Source organism: Helianthus annuus, chromosome 2, assembly GCF_002127325.2.
Source record: "Helianthus annuus cultivar XRQ/B chromosome 2, HanXRQr2.0-SUNRISE, whole genome shotgun sequence".
NCBI classification, from domain to species: Eukaryota; Viridiplantae; Streptophyta; class Magnoliopsida; order Asterales; family Asteraceae; genus Helianthus; species Helianthus annuus.
The window spans coordinates 85,674,836-85,682,081 of record NC_035434.2 but is presented as its reverse complement, the minus strand read 5'-3'; positions in this window follow the sequence as shown (position 1 = coordinate 85,682,081).

Below are 7,246 nucleotides of genomic sequence, written 5' to 3'. Positions count from 1 at the left end.
TTTATTCATTAAATACGGGACATATCAGTTCGCATCCCACAACGACCACCTCCATATGCAAGTTCCATAGCATCTAATGACCTGCAAAGCATGTAATAACGAGTCAACAACAAAGTTGAGTGAGTTCACGGTTGGTTGTCCATTTTAGAGTTGTTTCCAAAAACATAGTTTAATCTCATTCGGCTATCCAGCCGTGGGGGTTGCCCCATAGTTCGAAAACGTTTATTAGTTAACCATCCCATGTCCACCTTCCCTGGCTATCCAGCCCGGCACTTTGGCCGTGGGGAGCTACCCCAGTATTTTAAACTACGAGACTCGTTTATCATATCGACTACTAACAAAGATCAATTGTGCCCTAGCGTCGGTGTTCTATCACCACCGAAGTGCCATAGTCCATTAGTACACGCGCGTCCGTCTGGCACGGTGTGAGGTTTGTTAAACCTAATAGCTCTATTAACTAATGACCCGCTCGCCATAGCCTCGGCGATTAAGTCGATACAAAAAGGGAGGGACTTCGCTGATAGAGTTCTAGTCCAGTAAGTCTAATACGTCCCAACAGGACGAGGAATTTACATTCCCATTCCTGTACCCATTCCCATTCCCACCGGGAAATTACCATGCTTTGTAGAAAAGTGTGAACTCACCTCGGTTTGCTCAGTTAGATTCTCAAATATCACTAACAGTCAAGGTCGGTCAATCACGTCCTAGTATGATTTACAGTTAGTCATTTAGTGTCTTACAAATAGAGCACAAAGTTCCTACACGTATCTATCACATAGCATGCATTACTTTAACTGTTTATGCCCGTATATATATACTTGCCATCCATTCCCCACTCATAAGCATACATACGATAGTGTACGTAACACATATAACATGTTAGATCATTCACAGATAGCATACTCGACATTTAGACACACAAGTCACAACTTATGTCAATTCAACATTAACATTCAAAACTGGTTGTTTTCGGACATTTTAATAAAATAGTTAACTTATTCCAAAAATTCCCATTTTTTTAAAGAATGCCTTAAACGTTCAAAATTTTATTGTGTAAAAATATCGGGGTCCGGTTCATTACCAGTATTTTATAAAAAATCATATTCCGGACTGAACTCAGATTTATGTATTTCTGACCACAGTCCACGGAACAATTTATTAAAAATTCATCGAGTGTCCGATTTACGAAATTCCAGCGGGGTAATTACAAATACGTCGGTGGTCAACTATGGTATAAATTTCGTGATCAGACTCCACATAGATTACAAGTTATAACAGAAAACAAGACGCACTTTTTCAACAGAAAAATTGCAGCTCTAGCTGCTGTTACGAAAAGACGCTTTTAAAATAGTAAACGGAGTCCAAAAATTATGATTCCGGTGCCATTAGAACCGTATTTCCTAATATCACATTTTAGACTCGAAATATTAGTTTTTCGTTGAGTTTATGACCTATTTACAGCCAACTGAAGTTGGCTGTAAAACTTGGACAGATTCTGTTTTCATTCTTTAATCTTCTTAAGACGCGTTCGATTGATTCCGTTAGCATGATTAGTGATCATAACAACATAAATCGTCAATATTAACCAGAAAAACATCAGATAATCAACTAATAATCATAACCACACAAGATCTACATGATTTACACACATAACTTTTCTTTATCCACCTTATTCATCTTAGGTTCGAGACTTTGTGTTATGATCTTTAGTGTTTCAAATTTTCAGCCATTAAATCACTTATTAACCACCATAAACAAGATTAAGATGATGTTTAGAGGCACTTACAACTAGCATAAGGCTAGGGAAGATTCAAGACGAAAACTAGATGGTTAATGGCGATGTAGAGAGGTCCTTGTGATTCCGTAAGCACCGAGCTTGTTTGTAGGCCACCTTACACCTTTGTATGAATGAGAAATGAGGAAACAAAGTTTGGAAGTGGGTGTATGATGGTGGTGGGGTGGCTGCCGTAAGTAGTCAAGAGGGGAAGAGAGGAATTTTTTTTTTGTGAAGTGCTTAGTGAATGGGGATGTGATCTAGCATGTAATTATATAACCCAACTTTAAGTTTTAACCATTAGGTATAATGTATGGAAGATATTAGACAATCTTCATTAAAATAATCAAATATGTGTGGTGGATGTTCCCTATGGGAACCGAATTGGTCAAGGGGGTGGGCATTTAGTTGGGTTTGAACCAAATGGTAAAGTATATAGTTAGTTAATTAGGAAATTAAATTAAGTTACTAGTGTGTAGTGTTTTGTAACGGGTGTTAGGGTATTCGGGGACCCTAACTAGCTCAGAAAAAGAAAAACAATGTGTTTGGTAATATTTTCATGTTCCGGGTAAAGTCCGGTTGTTCGGTTTGACACTGTTCCGTTTAAGTGCTTAATTAATCCATAAGGTGTCTTTTATATATATATTTTTACAACACTTTTAATTTCTAACACTTAGGAAATTATAACGGACTATTTGGTGACTTTTCTGTACATTACTAGTATGTTTAACAAATACATGTAAGTGTAACACAGATATCAGAAAGCAGTTAAATGATCCAGTACAGTCATTAAGCACTTTAATTAACAATAATAGATTGTACGGTTACATGTAAGTTTGAGGGTTGTCACATTCTCCCCCTGTTAAGAGAATTTCGTCCCGAAATTTAGCGCGTGGTTACTGAGGAAGCTAGTTAAGTTGCGTTATTTTCCTGATTTTCCTGGGGTGTCACATCATCCCCCCGTTGATTTGGAATTTCGTCCCGAAATTCTGCAGTAGCTTCAGCCTCAGTAGTGGTTGTGTTTTTCTTAAACAGCTGGGGATACTAGATTTTGATTTGGTCTTCTCGTTCCCAGGTGTACTCTAGGCCACGTCGGGAATTCCAACGAACTCGGACGAGAGGTATTCTTGTGCGCTTGAGAATCTTAACATCTCGATCTGTAATCTCTACTAGTTCCTCGATGAATCGCAGCTGGTCGTCGATAGTGAGCTCCTTTAAGGGAACTATGAGGGTCTCATCTGACAGACACTTCTTCAGATTTGACACGTGGAATACGTTGTGAACTCCGCTGAGTTCTTCAGGTAGATTCAACCTGTAGGCCACCTTGCCAATCTTCTTGATGATTCCAAAGGGTCCAACGTATCGCGGGTTGAGTTTGCCTCGTTTGCCAAAACGAACTACACCTTTCCAAGGTGAGACTTTGAGTAGCACTCGATCCCCAACCTGGAACTCGAGTGGCTTTCTTCGCTTATTAGCATAGCTTTTTTGACGGTCACGAGCTACCACCATTCGTTGTCGTATCTGAGCAATCTTATTGGTTGTATCTACTACGAGTTCTGGACCAGTGATTTGACTGTCACCAACTTCTGCCCAACAAAGAGGTGATCGGCACTTCCGTCCATACAATGCCTCGAATGGAGCGGCCTGGATGCTGGTGTGGTAACTGTTGTTATATGAAAACTCCACTAACGGGAGATGCTTTTCCCAGCCATTGCCAAAATCGATTACACATGCTCTAAGCATGTCTTCAAGGGTTTGGATGGTGCGTTCTGATTGTCCATCCGTCTGTGGATGATAAGCGGTGCTCATATCTAAACGAGAGCCAAAAGACTTATGCATAGCTTGCCATAGTTCAGAGGTAAAACGAGCGTCACGATCAGAAATGATGGAGGTTGGCACTCCGTGCCTTGATACCACTTCTTTTAGGTAGATGTTTGCTAGAGTAGAAAACTTATCCGTTTCTTTGATAGGCAGAAAATGTGCAGACTTGGTCAGTCGATCCACGATCACCCAAATGGTATCATTTCCGCGTCAAGATCTGGGCAGGCCAGTAACGAAATCCATAGCAATTTGCTCCCATTTCCATTCAGGTATCTCTGGTTGTTGGAGTGGGCCTGATGGTTTCTGGTATTCGACCTTGACCCTGGCACAAGTCAAGCATTTACTGACGTAGGTTGTTATGCTGGCTTTCATACCAGGCCACCAGTATGTAGTCTTGAGATCATGGTACATCTTGTCCGAACCAGGGTGTACCGAATAACGAGACTTGTGCGCTTCGTCCATCACAAGCTCGCGTAAGTTTCCATAAAGTGGAACCCAGATGCGCCCTGTTACATAGTAAGCGCCGTCTTCCTTTTGTTCTAGCCGTTGCCTTGATCCTCGTAAGGACTCAGCCCTGATGTTTTCTGCTTTCAATGCTTCAACCTGAGCATCGCGAATCTGAGCGGGAAGGTTAGATTGGATGGTAAGCTATAACGCACGTACACACTTAGGTATAGTATCCTTTCGACTGAGGGCGTCGGCCACAACATTGGCCTTGCCCGGATGGTATTTGACAGCGCATTCATAATCGTTCAAGAGTTCGACCCATCGGCGTTGACGCATGTTTAACTCATTTTGCTTGAAGATATGGTCGAGACTCATGTAATCGGTGTAAATGGTGCACTTGGTACCGTACAGATAATGTCTCCATATCTTAAGCGCGAAAACAACTGCTCCCAATTCCAAGTCATGCGTAGTGTAGTTCCTTTCGTGAACTTTAAGTTGGCGCGATGCGTAGGCAATGACCTTGTCACGTTGCATCAACACGCAACCAAGTCCTTGGATGGAAGCGTCGCATTAAACCACAAAATCATCTGTGCCTTCAGGCAATGAGAGGATAGGCGCACTACAAAGTCTATCTTTTAAGTGCAGGTATGCTGATTCCTGTGCATCACCCCAACGATAGGTGACACCCTTCAGAGTCAGTGAAGTGAGAGGTTGCGCAATCTTTGAGAAATCTTTGATGAATCTTCGGTAATATCCTACCAAACCCAAGAATTGGCGGATTTCTGTTGGTGTGCGGGGTGCAGGCCAGTTCTTGATCGAGTCAACCTTGGATGGATCAACATGAATCTCATCCTTGTTTACCACATGGCCCAGAAAATGGACTTCGCGAAGCCAGAAGTCACATTTCGTAAACTTGGCATACAACTGCTCTTGTAGTTCCAGAATAAGCCTCAGGTGTTGCTCATGTTCCTCCTGACTCTTAGAATAGATCAGGATGTCGTCGATGAAAACAATAACGAACTTATCTAGGTAAGGTTTGCACACTCGGTTCATGAGATCCATGAATACTGCAGGTGCATTCGTTAATCCGAAAGGCATAACTAGAAACTCGTAATGGCCGTAACGAGTTCTGAATGCTGTTTTAGAGACGTCCTCCTCTCGGACTCTCAGCTGATGGTAGCCTGACCTTAGGTCAATCTTAGAATAGAAGCTCGACCCTTGCAACTGGTCGAACAAGTCATCAATGCGTGGAAGAGGATAGCGATTCTTCACAGTCACCTTGTTGAGCTCGTGGTAGTCAATACACATCCTAAAAGTACCGTCTTTCTTCTTCACAAACAAGACTGGAGCTCCCCATGGCGAAGAGCTAGGACGTATGAAACCCTTTTCCAGGAGTTCTTGTAGTTGCATGGACAGTTCTTCAAGCTCTGATGGACCTAGACGATAAGGTGCTCGAGCTATGGGCGCTGCTCCGGGAGCTAGCTCGATTTGAAACTCAACTTGGCGATGAGGCGGAAGACCAGACAATTCCTCAGGAAATACCCCAGGAAAGTCGCGCACAATAGGAATGTCTTCTATCTTCCTTTCTTCCAAGGATGAATCAGAAACTAGGGCTAGAATAGCGGTGTGGCCCTTGCGCAAACACTTCTAGGCCTTAAGGAAAGAGATGATGCCTACAACAGCACCACTCTTGTCGCCACGAATCACGAGGGGTTCTTTATTAGAACGAGGGATACGGACGATTTTCTCCTTGCAAATAATCTCCGCTTGGTGTTGAGATAACCAATCCATCCCAATAATGACGTCGAAACTACCCAGAATGATAGGAATAAGATCGATGGAGAAGGTCTGGCCAGCTAGGACGAGGTTACAGCCCTTAACTATGTGTGTGGCTTCAAGACTTTTACCGTTTGCTAGTTCTACCGTGTGTTTGGTGTTCAAAAGCGTTGGAATGCGCTTAAGCATTTGGCTAACTTTTAAGGACACATAACTAGTATCGGCACCCGAATCAAATGAAACAGTAACAAAGAAGTCGTCCAGAAGAAACTTACCCATTACAACATTGGGATCGTTCCTTGTATTACATGCGAAGGAGGAATAATTCACCTAGATCCACGAGCTTAGATGAGTTTTCAATTTATCAAGTCGGTAAGCAATCAAGTTTGGAGGAGTTTCCTTAGGTCGTGTGAATGAATTTAAAAATACGTTCGTGTAATCGTGAGGTTCCAAAGAAAGGACGCGAAAACGCGTTCAAGAGAGTATAAACACATCATCACACTCAAGGTTTCAATAAGTGATCACCAATGATAGAAATTCGAGCCTTCCAAACCCTCTAATCTAGAGTGAGTTCCCATTAGTGTCTAGCGTCACTGTGGTAAAGGAATGATGGTTCTGTGTATGTCAATAGTAGAAATTAGGCATTGCATTAAGCATAGGTCGGTACAAAGGCTAGCGAAAAGATTTCACATAATTATGATAAACCATCGTAGGATCAAAGTGCGACTCTTGTAGTGTAAGGGGGAAAAGGGGTGAGGTAAATGTGTAGCTCGTCGTGTCCGTATGTAAGTTGAGTAATCCGTATCGCCATCCTCGAATGTCCCGAAGACTATCCCATCATTAGGAGGCATCCGCTTGCTAAGTTGGGTATACGAGGGTGTAGATCAAAATAAGATAATTAACTACCCAACAAGGTAATGAGGGGGTAATCTTGTGATTGGTGGAAATCGCGGTGTGGTTGTTAGTGTTTCGTTATATCGGTTGCGGATCGAAGGAACGGGAGGTTGGGCATGTTGACCTGTGGTGCGATAATAAAGGACAAGGTTAAGCACAAAAGTTGGTTCACGAAGGTGGGATCTAAACGTCCTAAGATGGGTTGATATGGCAGGTTATACCTCCTGCAGGAACAACTGCGAGTGCCTCAGCAACTCGTTCGTTGATCAAAGCCGTCAGCTGGGCTTTAGTTAGGTTGATACGTCCTCCGCGTCCGTTCATGATCTTCATAACGAAGCAACGTAAGTGAAGAAAGTGTCGCGAAAGTGCATAAGTGTGGGACGCCAGTAGAGAGTAAGCACACAAGGTTCAAATAGCAATTATCACATTATCCTATGCACAGTGTGAACTATCTAACCGAAAGTATAACATATATCAATCCCACCTATTGTGTCGAGTCTTGCACGTGGAGCGAAGCATCGTTGTGGATCGTTG